This window comes from Callithrix jacchus, chromosome 8 (genome assembly GCF_049354715.1).
Source record: "Callithrix jacchus isolate 240 chromosome 8, calJac240_pri, whole genome shotgun sequence".
In the NCBI taxonomy this organism is placed as follows: Eukaryota; Metazoa; Chordata; class Mammalia; order Primates; family Cebidae; genus Callithrix; species Callithrix jacchus.
In genome coordinates, this window is record NC_133509.1 from 51062793 (window position 1) to 51077539 (window position 14747).

Here is a 14747-nt window from a genome sequence, read left to right on the forward strand (position 1 = left end):
TACAAAAATGGCCATTTCATATGATTCAACCTGTTAAATTTGAAGATCGGTTTCATGGAGATGATAATTGGACATATAAAGGTACGTGAGACTAGCAAAGCTAAGCATGAAGACTGAGGTTGAGAAATGTCCACATTTAGGGGATGAGGAAAGAAGGTGAAATAAGGGAGTCTGCGTTGGTTTGTTAGAATTGTCATAATGAAATACCACAGACTGGGTAGATTATAATAAAAATCTATTTCTCACAGTTCTGGAGGCTGCCAGTCTGAGATCAAGGTGTCAGCAAAGATGGTTTCTTCTGAGGCCTCTCTCCTTGGCGTGTAGATGGCTGTCTTCTCCCTGTCTCTTCACATGGTCTTTCTTCTCTACATGTCTGTGCCATAATTTTCCCTTCTTATAATGACCCTAATAATATTGCATTAGGGTCCACTCTCATAACCTCATTTCAATTGAATTGCTTCTTTAAAGACCCAATCTCCAAATGTAGTCAGATTTTGAAGTACTGGGGGTTAGGACTTCAGTATATGAATTTTGCAGGCAACACAATTCAGCTCATAATAAAGACCAACAGAGATTTTTTTTAAAAGATGGGAAGAGCCAGCATTGCACTCTCAGAGTCTTGAAAAAACAGAGTCTCAGCAGTGAGCCCCAGAAACAAGAATGCAATGTGAAGATGATAGACTAGCTCTTGGAAGGGACCGATGGACTTGAGATTTGAAGGTCTTTGCTGACATTCGAAAAAGCAGTTTGAGTGATAAAATTGGCTGTGGACTCAGAACAGAAAGAGAAAGTGGTGAGGATGCAATAAGAATATTAAAAAGGCCAATTGAAACAAATAAAACAAACAAATTTATGGCAGTCCTTGGTCCAGACGCACTATGAACCAGAAACTTCATTTCTTTTCCATTGAGTGACTTCTTCACTTCTGCAGAAAGAAGCCCCAATTTCATTATCTTAAATAACATGGAGTCCCATTTCCTGTCACCATGTCTATACTACTGTTTCTGGTGCCTTTAGGATGGAGTATACAGTGAGAGTCATTGACAAATCACTTCCCTTTGGTGGATGGCGTTTACTAAGGACCAACTTCAGAGAGAGGAAGAAAAATGGCTCTCTTTTATCTCAAAACATATCTGGAAATGAAAGTTAGTGGCGAGTCATCCAAATAACTTATGATTAGATGACTGTCTTAATCTGTTTGAGCTGCCATAACAAATTACCATAGACTGGGTGACTTAAACAACAGATATTTATTTCTCACAGTTCTGGAAGCTGGAAGCCTGAGATCAGGATGCTGACATAGCTAATTTCTTGTTGAAGATATTCTTTCTGATTTGCAGATGACCATTTTCTCCTTGTGGCTTCACATGGCAGAGAGCAGAAAGAGGAAGCAAGCTCTCTAGTGTCTCTTCTTATAAGAGAACTAATCCCATTCATGAGGGCTCCACCCTCATGACCTAATAACCTCCTAAAGGCCTCACTTCCTAATGCCACCACACTTGGGGTTAGGTCTTAATATATGAATTTTAGGAAGACAAACCATAGCAGTGACATCATTTACATAACAACACATGCTACACCCCACTCTGGCAGAGAAGATGCAGTTTTTATTTTCCATAGAAGTTTCATCTGTTGTCATGACCTTCATACCAGTAGATATCATGGAAAAGGAAGTAAACTTAATCCAAATAAAAACATTTTGATCTTTCCATATATAGCTTCCTTTTAGTTTAAACATTCAGCTCACTGATAATTCACTCTCCAACAGGATTTTCTTAAGTATTCTCTTTTGGAAATTTAGCCACTTGCAGATTTTGATACCTTCTCCCTTCTCTTATCAAAATGATATTTGGGTGTATGCTGGAGGCAGGGACTTATCAGGTCTTTGTGGCAGGGGTTGGAAGGAGCCCTCAGACCTGACGGTGACTCTAGCCTTTCTGGTCTCTGCTACCATGCCTCTTTCTCACCTGGTTGCTACTTTCTCTGAAGGTATTCAGGTCTGAAGTCAGTAGCTAGTTATGTATGGCTCCTTGATGAATTAAGTATGGTTCATTCCCACTTGATTGTGGCCTGGAGGTGACCCCTGATTCACCTTGACCCTTAATGTTGAATTGACACAGGTATTCCACACTTAACCTCTGCTTTGATTTACTTCAATAGAGCAGACAACACGGTAGGCCCAATGGATCTCAACCATCTCAACTAGAATGTGAATTCAGCAAATGCAGAGTTTACAAGCAGATTTTACTCACTGCTATATTCTCAGTGCCCATAACAGTCTCTAATGCATAGCTGGCATGCAATAAATATTTGCGGGTAAATTAATGTGCTAGGATTCATTCTTGCCATGCTAATGAAGAAAAATTCTTTCTCTCTCTTCTTCTTCTCCCTAGTTCATTTGTCAAGACTGCAAAAATCCAAAAATCTTTATTTGACTATCAGAACCTGAATGTCAATTGTTTTTTTCACTGTGTATCACTTCTCTATGCTTCCTCTTTCCACCCTTACCCAGAGGCAGATAGTTTTGTCAGCCTATAGAGCCTTTCATTTCACCAGCAGGGGTGAAGGTATCCAGAGCAAATGAAGTTACTTTTCAGATTAGAAAATCTGATGGGAGGCTGCTTCTCCTCTTACCTCTAGGGAGTGGGCCTGCCTGCCATAGGCCCATTCACCATAAGTCACAGTTACTTGTGATTAGTGACTAAGCCCATTGGGTCCTGGGAGTCAGCTCAGCCAGCCCATTCAAATAATGTACTATAGAATATATTGTTTGGATTTTATCAGTTAGTAAAAGTGATCTCTCAGGACTCTATTAGCTCACTACTGATTTATTTCTTGATTAGTTCAGAATCTGGATAAGAAAGAGAAGAGTTATTAATTGTTCTGACTCAGAAACCCCAAAACTTGAATTTCCTTCTCCACCTTGATATATAAATGCATACTTCATCATTAGATCATGAAAAATCCAAAGTGTGCATCGTATGAATGAAATAAATGCCTAGGTTGAACCATTTAGCATGTTGCAAAGTATAGGCAATAACAGGGCTCCAGCATCCTGCTTCTGTTCAGCCTCATCCATTAGTGTCCTTCCTGGCTCATCCATTTATGTCCAGCTTGCACAGATTTTGTGAACAAACAAATTTCAAGAAATTTTTTGTTAAACAGTTGTTTTTTTTAAAGATTAGCATTATAAAGTTCTTCATTGGCTAGTAGTAATGCAATGGAAGTTGGGAAACAGAGAAGCTTACTTAGTTCATATCCTAGGCATTTCTCTGTGCTCCATTGCCTTAGCTGCAAATAGAACAAGTGGACTAGATGAGCTCTAACGTGCCATTTTATAGTTTTGTTTTGTTTTGTTTTTGAGAGATAGTCTCTGTCACCAGGCTGGAGTGCAATGGCGCAATCTCAGCTCACTGCAACCTCCGCTTCCCGGTTCAAGTGATTCTTCTGCCTCAGCCTCCCGAGTTGCTGAGACTACAGTCATGCACTGCCACACCCAGCTAATTTTTATATAATTTTAATAGAAAAGGGGTTTGCAGTTTTATAGTTTTTCTAGACAGTTTGTCCTTTTTAATCTCTTAAAATAAGAAAACAGTCTCAGCTTTAGGGCAAAAACTTTCATGAAGCCACCTATAAATTAAGGGCACCTCTAAACACTATTTTTCTAATCTAAGTAAAATTACTGATGCATTCCTTCAGAGATATTATTTGCAAACCAGTTCTCTGAGTGGTAACTTTTTGCTTCCAGAATGCATTTTAAACAGCGATGCTTTTTAAAAAGGGGCTTTTGGCCAAAATAGCTGACGCCAAGATAGTTAATTAGTTACGCATTTGCCTCCTATCCAGGTCCAATAAATATGCATTCATCAGCACAGCTGCATCTCAGCATGCACATTTAAATTAAAGAGGCTTCCTCAGAGTCTGGGGTAATCCTGGCATCTCCTCCCTTTGCCAGAACCCACATCAAATCCTAAATCAGTTTTCTCCTTAGAATAACTTCATAGGTATCTTCTTGTGACAATCACAAACATGTTGCCAGTTTAGATTTTCATATTGTGGCCTAATAACCTAGGGATTATTTTATAACTATAATAACAGCACCTACTTCTTAAATAAAATTAAACAATTTTGTTTCTTTTTTCTCTCAATCTTAAATGATATACCTCAATGGCATTTGGTAAGAGATTCAAGAACTATTGTCCCATGCTTGTATGTCTACTACCACTTTTCTAGAAGAAAACATCATTAATTGAAAGTGAAATTAAGCCCAAAAGATACTTTTATGTACATTAAGATTCAAATATAAGTTATCTCAGCTAATAGATGTCAGATGAACAGATATTTAAAATAAGATGCTATTTCTGGAGTGTTAACATTTTTAATGATGTAGATATTATTTTGTTCCCAATCAGAAATTCCTAGCTAACAGGAAAAATGAGCATTGTTATGTCAGTTCTGACCAAGGCTGTGTCAGTCTCTGAACATTCATCCACAGCTTGCACCTGACATAAGCAATGACGGATGAGCCAACTTGCTGTTTGCTCTCCCCCACAGAGAGGGCAGGCTTCCTTCTTTTCCAGGGAGCCAGGGAGACAAGGATAGCAAGGAGATGGATGGGCACTCAAGATGCACCTGAAGGGGCACTGTATGTGTAAAAAGTATCAATGGCACCTGCCACCACATGGAACCAGATCAGGAGGCATTAGGACCAACACCAACTCCTCCTCCTAGACTGGACTACTCAAAGTGGAGCCAGAGCAGAAAAGACCATGCTTAACCATCTGCCAGTCTCCTCCCATGGCATTAAGCTGGCAGCAAATTATAAATACCACCATCCCCCCACAGTGTTTCCAGTGTGAGTAGAGCAGTCCCCACATCTCAAAGACAGCCATAGGATGAATGAAACAGAAGAGAATGGCACAGGGGAGGCACAAAGAATTGAAGAGAGAGGTAGAGATCTTAGTTTTTTCTCTTACTGTTCACTCCTTTAAATAATGAGAAGGTTGTCCAGGCGCGGTGGCTCAAGCCTGTAATCCCAGCACTTTGGGAGGCTGAGGCAGGTGATTCACGAGGTCAAGAGATCAAGACCATCCTGGTCAACATGGTGAAACCCCGTCTCTACTAAAAATACAAAAAATTAGCTGGGCATGGTGGCACGTGCCTGTAATCCCAGCTACTCAGGAGGCTGAGGCAGGAGAATTGCCTGAACCCAGGAGGCGGAGGTTGTGGTGAGCCGAGATCGCGCCATTGCACTCCAGCCTGGGTAACAAGAGTGAAACTCCGTCTCAAAAACTAATAATAATAATAATAATAATGATGAGAAGGTTAATGGTTTCTTTAGTCCTAAAATACACCTATGCCTGCCAGGTTCCCGAAGGTTAATTGCTGCTACTGGGGGAGCTGCCCTAATTTGCACTGCCTTTAATGACCTTCCTATAGGCAAATACCAGAAGAGGCCTGCCTGCAGGGGTACTGCATGCCTGAGAGACCGACAGCATCTCCCAGGAAAATAATCAAAATAAGCCTGAGTTATTGGAAAAATTTATTAGTAATTGATGGCGAATATTCAGGGGCAAATGTTACTAGATAATTTTACATTTTTATCTATCTTATAGGCTTTTTTAGTGAAATTTTCAATTATACAGCAACTGTTTTCTCCCTGTCACCTTGAAGTTTCTGTGCTGTCTGTGATGTGTTCCTGTAATACAATTCATGCTTTTGAGAGGTTGACAAGGAAAGTGAATGGCGTATAGCAGCCAAGTCCTGGGCCACAGTCACACTGTTTCCCTTTCCCCTAGTGACAAAGACTTCATGTTCAAATCCAAAAATCAAGATACACTGACACTTGTCTGAAACAGGAAATTCCAGGACAGGGAATTACCATAATTTTTTAGCAACAAACTACGTCCTAGTGACTCCAGAATTAAACTGACCCACATTCAGTTGGTTTTCTAACCTGAAAAGTAGATGTTAAAAATGTATGCCTTGCTATTCTTTGGACATAAAGGCTAGAAACTGTTACCAAGCATAGGAGTCAGTAACATCTGAGTAATTACTTGCTTTCCTTTAAAACAGTTCTGACCTCTCTCATAGTTTTAGTCAGTTAACAATGAGATATATACACCAGTGTTCCCCTACTCAAACTACTCATTGGAGGAGGTAGAAAAGCAGGCAGCCACCCCTGTGGTATGTACAAGGACAGGGAACAAGACCTCCCTCCACTAGTCATAATATGCTAGAGGGACTATCCTGGTTATCGTTACAGCTTCATTTCTTTTTTTTTTTTTTTTAAATATGGAACGCTTCACGAATTTGCGTGTCATCCTTGCGCAGGGGCCATGCTAATCTTCTCTGTATCATTCCAATTTTAGTATATGTGCTGCCGAAGCGAGCACTACAGCTTCATTTCTTTAGTTCTGGAGGAAATTTCTGTCTTCTTTGCTTCCACTTTTATGAGACAATAAAATTAATAGTGGCTGCGTGTCTTATTTATTAACTATGTAAGTGTGGTGTGGTAAAATATACACACAAACACAGCAACAGGTTTAATGTGGAAAGATATGTTGTTTTAGCCCCAGCTCTATCAGTGTGAATTTGGGTCAGGCACTTTGTTTCCTTCTGCTCCAGTTTAGTCATCTATATAAAACTGAATTAACACACTCTGCCCCACCTATGTCCCTGGGAGGTTGTGAGGGTCAAAGATCATCATTTATACAAGAATGCCATGTAAACTATAGAGGCTCTGTCAATTCAATGTGCTATCATTATCAATTAATATCTTGGTGAAGATTAAATAAGAGCTTAGTCATATCAAATCTGAGAACTAGAAAAAAATGCCTGGAATGAGGTGGGCAGTTCTAAGCTGAAGAATGCTGAGCATGGTGAGGAGAATAAGGGATAAGGTAGAGTAGTCAATCATTAGTAGTATTTATCAAATATGTATAGTATGCCTTTTCCAGGCACATAGAGGGATTTCATTTCCCTTCTCAATTTAATGATAGTGTGGCCATATTATTTACTTTGCAATAAAATGTAAACAGAAGTATTGCTAATAAAAAGATACCTCCATCAACTTGGTCTTTAGGTCTTTGACAGATTATGATGTACAGAAAAATCTCTGCAAACTCACAATAGAGGTGGAGCATGAGTAAGAAATAACATTTGTTATCACTGAGATGCTAAAATTATTTTGCTAGCTTCATTCTGCTGGTATAGATTAAAAAAGTTTAAAAAACTTTGTGTATTAAATATCTGCTTAGATTTGCCCCTGTCTCTGCTACACTTTATTTCCTGCCTTTTGATAGGGAGAAACACAGATAATGGTTTTCCTGTGAATAATTTACATTTGGTAACGGTGATTCAGGATTGGTCTAATCAGTAAGTTTTCTTTGGTATATTTTACCAAAAAGTCAAGAGTAGATGCACTGTGGCTCAATTTTTATTGGCTGAACATTTGGCAGCTTATCCTGATGCAAAAGCTGAGCGAATTTCTCTATGTAGCAAAAGGAGACTTTGGGATCTAGCAAACAACAAATAAATGCTGAACAAATTCTCGAGGAATGTTAATAAAGAAAGTCAAATCATGTTAGTTTTCATGAAAAAGTTTCAAGTTTAAAAAAATGCCATAAAGGATGAAAAGGGTAAGATTTCAATACAAGAAAAATGAAGAAATTTTAGGAAGACCAAAGAGCAAATGTATAGCCACAAAAGGGCCCACCCTGATCTTGACCATAGGTGGGAAAGCCAATGGGAGGATATTTGAGGCCAGTGCCATCAGACACCTTTGGTTGTAATTAATAAAAACCAACTCTAATTTAAGCAGAAAACAAAGTTTATTTGAAGAATAGCTGACAACATTGTAAATAAATCTAAAGAAACAGTCTCAACAAGGATGAATCAAAGCAAAATTGGAAGTCCAGAGTGCAGGGAAAGGTGGACAACCTCCTCAGGGATAAATGAGCTTCTGCCACTTTCTGGCTACAACTTTCAGGCTTTCTATCACTCTGCACTTGTCAAATTCCAAGGAAAATGGCTGAATCATAGACTCTTGCATAGGCTATAGCAGGGGGAAGACACCATGATAGACAGTCCCAGTAGATCATGCAATAGAGAAAGCAAATTCCCCTGTACCCAGATTGAGACAATGTCACCAGGAGAAACAAATGTTGAGTAGTAAAAAAGAAAAAAAAAGGTATACCAAAAACAAGCAACAGAAATGTAGTCCTGGAGGGCATTTAGACTTGGCTTACAAAATAACTAGAAGATATACTAGGTAGAATGCACATAGAATTGGAATTCTCTAAATGATGTTTATAGACAATTAAACTTACTTTTGTATATAGGTTATAAAATATTTAAAAAAGATAAAAGCAATAGATGACTGCACTGCTAGGCACCCATGTGACATAGTTACGGCCTTTAAAGTGCTGGCTTTTCAAGAGAAGAAGAGATTAACCTGAACCCTCTGAAAAATTGTTATAGGTATCTATTAACTTGGATTTGGGGATTGAAAGAAAATGGAACTTAAGATGACTCATGCTGCAGCAAGACAATCAAATTATGTAGAAAAGTTTAATACTGAGCAGATAGTGGTAATTAGAAATGATTCTCATTTAACAACTTTGAAGGCAGCATACGGATTTCAAGATTCCTGCAAGTGATTAATCTTTTCTCTACAGGATAAGTTGAATTGAATTTCTATGTTTGGACTCAGTGAATGCCGATGGGCCCAAAGGTCTCCTTTTAAATCCATTTTTTAAAAATTAGTTGCCTCTCTTCCTTCTATTCATAACTGTAAGAAATGTTCTTCAGATTGTGGTGAGTTCTAAATGGATTGATTACTTGTTTTAAATAGCTCTCTCCTTTCCTTTGGGGAAGAAATTGTACTTTTAAGAAGGCTTGTTCTGAGGCATAATGCAAGATCACAGTTCATGGCTCATCTTATATTTTCAAGCAAGAATACGAAATGAGACACCTACAGTACCTGAGGAGAGTTAGAATTTTTCTCAGAAGACAATAGACTTTGTTGTTTTATCTGAACTGTTCATGTGAATGTAGGGTATTTGAATTCACATCCAGGAGCCTTCAAGGGTGGCATAGGAAGGGCAATGTAGGAAATGTAGCGAAGCATGAGAATGAAGCACTAAAGGAGCAGAATATATCCTTCTACAGAAAGAGGCTGTGACAGAGAGGAGGGGAGACAGGCTGACAGACAAGGAAGTAGGAGGATAGAATTTTTCAAAGGTTAACAACTTAATAAATGCTAAATTTCCAAAAATAGACAAAAATAAGATGTATGTTCTCATTTAAGAACTCTACACTCAGGGTTAAGAATGTTATTTTACTTCAATAATACAACTCCTAACAGAGAAAAGAACCTGAAATGTAAGTCTCAGCGTTGAAATATTCCTTCCCCTAGGAATCACAAGTTCAAACTCCAGCTGGCTCTGCGAATCTCCCTCTAGTCCCACAGAGGGACTAATTGAAGAATGGACTGTGAGGAGAGATCTTTATTGGGGTCTTTCAGAAGAAGATCTTCAGAACCAAAATATTTTGTAGTTTGAATGGATTCAAAATGAGTCTCTGAGGCTGAAGACGCTAAAAAATTTCTAATTCTTGGGGCAAGTTTGGAAAGCTTTATATTTATAATGTTCACAAATAAAAAATGGTAGCCAGCCGTTTTCCTGATCTGGTCCTTGCCAATGCCAGAACAAGAAGAAAGGATCTTAAATCACAAAAGCAGGATTGTTTAAACATAAGGAAAGACTTGCTAACATTGTACTATGCAGTTCGAGAAACACAGATTCTCAGGCAGCAAGAAATACAGAGTCTAAGGCAGAGCTTTGTCACTATCAGATTAAAGGGGACAAATTATGAAAAGTACATGAGCCTCAGTTTCCTCTTCTTTAGAAGAATGGTATTGTACTAGATTCTCATTCATGTCACTTATATAGTTAGTGACAGAGCTGAGTCTGGAATCCATGCTTCTGGATACCATCGACTCCCTTAACCCATTATCCATCTCCAACCTGTTTAATAAAAGGCTGGATACAAACTGAGGAAAGAGAGGAGAGAATCTGTTTGGAAAGAAATGGTTGGAGCTGAGCATTTGAAGGGATGGGGTCCTTCCTTGCTATCATGCCACACTGGGGAAATGATTCAAGAAAACCTTAGGAAGGCTGAAACTGATATCTGACTTTCACCTAGAAAAGTTTAATGATGAGTGAGTGGCTTGAGTTGCCTCTATAAACACAGTGAAAATAAGCACGATGGATACAAGCTACCCTTTGATCAACAACAGGTAAGGGTACTTATTTCCCATAGGTGGCATACAGCAGCAGATCTTTGGTATTTGAAAACTTCCCACCCATAAACAGGATAGACTAAAAGCCTCTGTAAAGGCAGGAAAAGCAGACCAGAAACAGGGGTTCAGGAGCAGTCATTCAGAGGTGCATCACCAGTAACAAGGCATGATGTAGCATGAGGTCTCTGCCATGAGTCTGAAAAGAACCCACAAAGACTTTCCTGAAATGCAGAACTGGTACCTTTCCCTAGGCCATATATAGGACCCCAGCAATATTAGAACCTGTCCTTCCCAATCTCTTCAAGGAGAACTACAAACCACTGCTCAAGGAAATAAGAGAGGACACAAACAAATGGAAAAACATTCCATCCTCATTGATAGGAAGAATCAATATCATGAAAATGGCCATACTGCCCAAAGTAATTTATAGATTCAATGCTATTCCCATCAAGCTACCATTGACATTCTTCACAGGATTAGAAAAAACTACTTTAAATTTCAAATGGAACCAATAAAGAGCACTTATAGCCAAGACTATCATAAGCAAAATGAACAAAGCTGGAGGCATCACATCACCTAACTTCAAACTATAGTATAAGGCTACAGCATATTTTTGTAGTGGCACCAAAACAGACATATAGATCAATGGAACAGAATAGAGACTTCAGAAATAACATCACACATCTACAATCATCTGATCTTCAACAAACCTGACAGAAACAAGCAATGGGGAAAGATTTCCTATTTAATAAATGGTGCTGGGAAAACATGCTAGCCATATGCAGAAAACTGAAACTATACCCCTTCCTTGTACTTTATACAAAAATTAACTCAAGATTAAAGACTTAAATGTAAGACCCAAAATCATAAAAATCCTAGAAGAAAACCTAGGCAATACCATTCAGGACATAGGCCTGGGCAAAGACTTCATGACAAAGGCACCAAAAGCAATTGCAACAAAAGCCAAAATTGACAAATGGGATCTAATTAAACTGAAGAGCTTCTGCACGGCAAAAGAAACTATCATTGGAGCGAACAGGTAACCTACAGAATGGGAGAAAAATTTTGCAAGCTACCCATCTGACAAAGGGCAAATTTGCAAATTTATAAGAAAAAAACAACCCCATCAAAAAGTAGACAAAGAATAAGAATTGGCACTTTTCATATGTGGCCAACAAAACATATGAACAAAAGGTCATCACCACTGATCATTAGAGAAATGCAAATGAAAACCACAATGAGATACCATCTCACACTAGTCAGAATGGTGATTATTGAAAAGTCAAGAAACAAGCCTGTATTCCCAGCACTTTGGGAGGCCGAGGCAGGTGGATCATGAGGTCAAGAGATCAAGACCATCCTGGTCAACATGGTGAAACCCCGTCTCTACTAAAAATACAAAAAATTAGCTGGGCATGGTGGCATGTGCCTGTAATCCCAGCTACTCAGGAGGCTGAGGCAGGAGAATTGCCTGAACCCAGGAGGCGGAGGTTGTGGTGAGCCGAGATTGCACCATTGCACTCCAGCCTGGGTAACAAGAGAGAAATTCCATCTCAAAAAAAAAAAAAAAAGTCAAGAAACAATAGATGCTGGCGAGGCTGTGAAGAAATAGAAACACTTTTGCATTGTTGGTGGGAATGTAGATTGGTGCAACCACTGTGGAGGGCAGTGTGGTGATTCCTCAGGGATAAAGAATCAGAAATACCATTTGACCCAGCATTCCCATTACTGGGTATATACCCAAAGGAATACAAATCATTCTACTATAAAGACACATGCGCATGTATGTTTATTGTAGCAGTATTTACAATAGCAAAGACCTGGAACCAACCAATGCCCATCAATGATAGACTGAAAAAAAAATGTGGTACATATACACCATGGAATACCATGCATCCATAAAAAAGAATGAGATCATGTCCTTTGCAGGGACATGGATGAATCTTGAAACCATCATCCTCAGCAAACTAACACAAAAACAGAAAACCAAACACCACATGTTCTCACTCATAAGTGGGAGTTGACAATGAGAACACATGGACACAGAAAGGGGAACAACACACACCAGGGCCTGTCAGGGGCTGCGGGGGCAAGGGGAGGGAGAGCATTAGGACAAATATCTAATGCATGCAGGGCTTAAAACCTAGATGGTGAGTTGATAGGTACAGCAAACCACCATGGTATATATATACCTATGTAAAAAACCTTCATGTTATGCACATGTATCACAGAACTTAAAGTAAAACTTAAAAAAGAAGCAATCTTTAAATAATAAAAAAATAGCTCTTCCCTTCTCATTACACCTCTTTCTTGTATGCAACTTGTAAGAAGCCAGAAATGTTAATAGTATCTAAAAGTTAGAAAGTAGGTATAGTGAAAGAAAAAAAAAGGCGGGGTGGGGGGGAGAAGAAAAGGAAGGACGGAGGGAGGGAGGAGAAGAAGTTGAGCATAATCCCTTTCCCTACCATAAACTTTTTTTTGTTGAGGGGGACAGAGTCTTGCTCTGTTGCCCAGGCTGAAGTGCAGTGGCTATAATCTCTGCTCACTGCAATCTCTGCCTCCTTGGTTGAAGTGATTCTCCTGCCTCAGCCTCCTGAGTAGCTAGGACTATAGGCATGCACTACCACACCGGGTTAATTTTTGTATTTTTAGTAGAGACAGGGTTTTGTCATGTTGGCCAGGCTGGTCTTGAACTCCTGACCTCGGGTGAGCCACCCTCTTCAGCTTCCCAAAGTACTGGGATTACAAGCGTGAGCCACCACACCTGGTGCCTGACACAGACTTCTAAATATGGGTCAAGCCTGAGCTGCTGAGCCACAGTGAGGGAAAGGAGAAGTCATATATTGGATGAGAGATTAAAATTCTGATTTTAGGCTCAAGTGAACTTAAAATATTTTTTGAAGAGAGGGTAGACCATTGTTCAGCAATGAGTTGCTCCCCTTTAACTCCTGGAGGAGTAACTACCCTGCTTATTTAAACAATAGGTTGGAAGTGAGTATGTGAAAATTCCAAGCCCAGGCCTGCAGTGGAAAGCATGAGTGTTTTCCGTCACTCTCTGGGAATTCTGGACTTCACTAAGAGAAGAACATGCGTCCAGAAAGTTTACCCTTCCAGCTGGGGCCTCATAATGAGAGAAATGGAGTAGAGCTATATCTTAGTCAGTTTGGCTGCAATAACAAAATATCATAGACTGGGTGGTTTATAAACAATGGACATATATTTCTTCCTTTTCTAGAGGCTAGAAGTCTGGGATCTGGGTGTCATTATAATCAGGGCCCTCTTCCAGGTGGCAAAGTGTCATCTCATTGTATCCTCACATCGACAAAAGAGGGTGAGCTCTCTAGGGTCCCATTTATTCATTCACGTAGGCTCCACCTTCATGACCTGATTACCTCCCAAAGGCCTCATCTCTTAATACCACCACATTGCTGGTTAGGCTTTTAACATATGAATAGGGGAGGGGGGGGATGCAGACATTCAGTCCCTTGCAAACTACTACTGGCAAACAACTGCAGCCTGAAGCAGAGCCACTCAGCTGAACCACTTGCCCATGAGCATGAGAAACAAACTTTATTGCCTGAGTTTGAGAATGGTTGTTGTACATCATTACTGTAGCAATAGTTGAATAAGATCAATAGTAATAAATTCACATAGATTAAAAGTCAAGGAGAATAAAGAGATAGTCAGAGAAAAGTCTTCCTCCCTCTACCATTACTCCAGCCAACAACTTCTCCTTCCCATCAGCAAACACTTTTATTGCTTCCTTGGTGATATTTCAAGTGATATTTAATGCATACATAATTAAATATGAATATATGTGCTTTCTCCTTTATTACATATAGTTTATTGTATTCACTCTCCTGCTCTTTTTCCCACTTAACATTTTGTGTCAAAATATAAAGAACATCATTTTTCGCCACAACATTGTGTCCATTATATTAATGTATGGATGTTAGTTTCTAATGTAGTACCTGAAAGTGATCAGGAAAAGTTAGGAGATCTGCCCAACATATTGTCCACAGGAAGTCATGGAGAAATGATGGGATGTGATTGTAAAGCTATGTCAGGAGAGGATAAAATTGTTTCCTGCCTTGAACCCTACTGAGCTTAGACCATTCAATAAGCCAGTTGTTGTTGGGATTTAAAATCAATACATATAAGTCACTTAGAAAAGTGTCTGGCATATATTAAGTTCTCAGTATATGTTTAGTATTATCATTACCATTTTCATAATCTACACCCTCCCTTCTCAGGTTCATCCCAATTAATATATTAAAAACCTCTGAGGTGGCATAATTGACCTCCTTCACTTCCCCCTACCCAATTTTTTTAATAGTTCTTATTCCCTTTGACTTATCTGCAACATTGAATATGATTTTCCCTCCTTCCCCTCTGACCAGCTTTGGCTGAACTGCCCTTACAGTATCAAAGTTTCAAGGGTTCT

General features: G+C 39.2%; 1 long non-coding RNA gene and 1 other non-coding gene across 5 annotated transcripts in view; both read right to left on the minus strand.

Moving 5' to 3' along the window:
- The window catches only part of LOC103795651 (uncharacterized), a 656956-nt gene that overhangs the window by 478342 nt on the left and 163867 nt on the right, over positions 1-14747 (minus strand). The window lies entirely within an intron of this gene.
- LOC118145230 (U6 spliceosomal RNA) lies at positions 6289-6395 on the minus strand. The gene has a single exon (XR_004730358.1). It is a non-coding gene; the product is annotated as a U6 spliceosomal RNA (small nuclear RNA).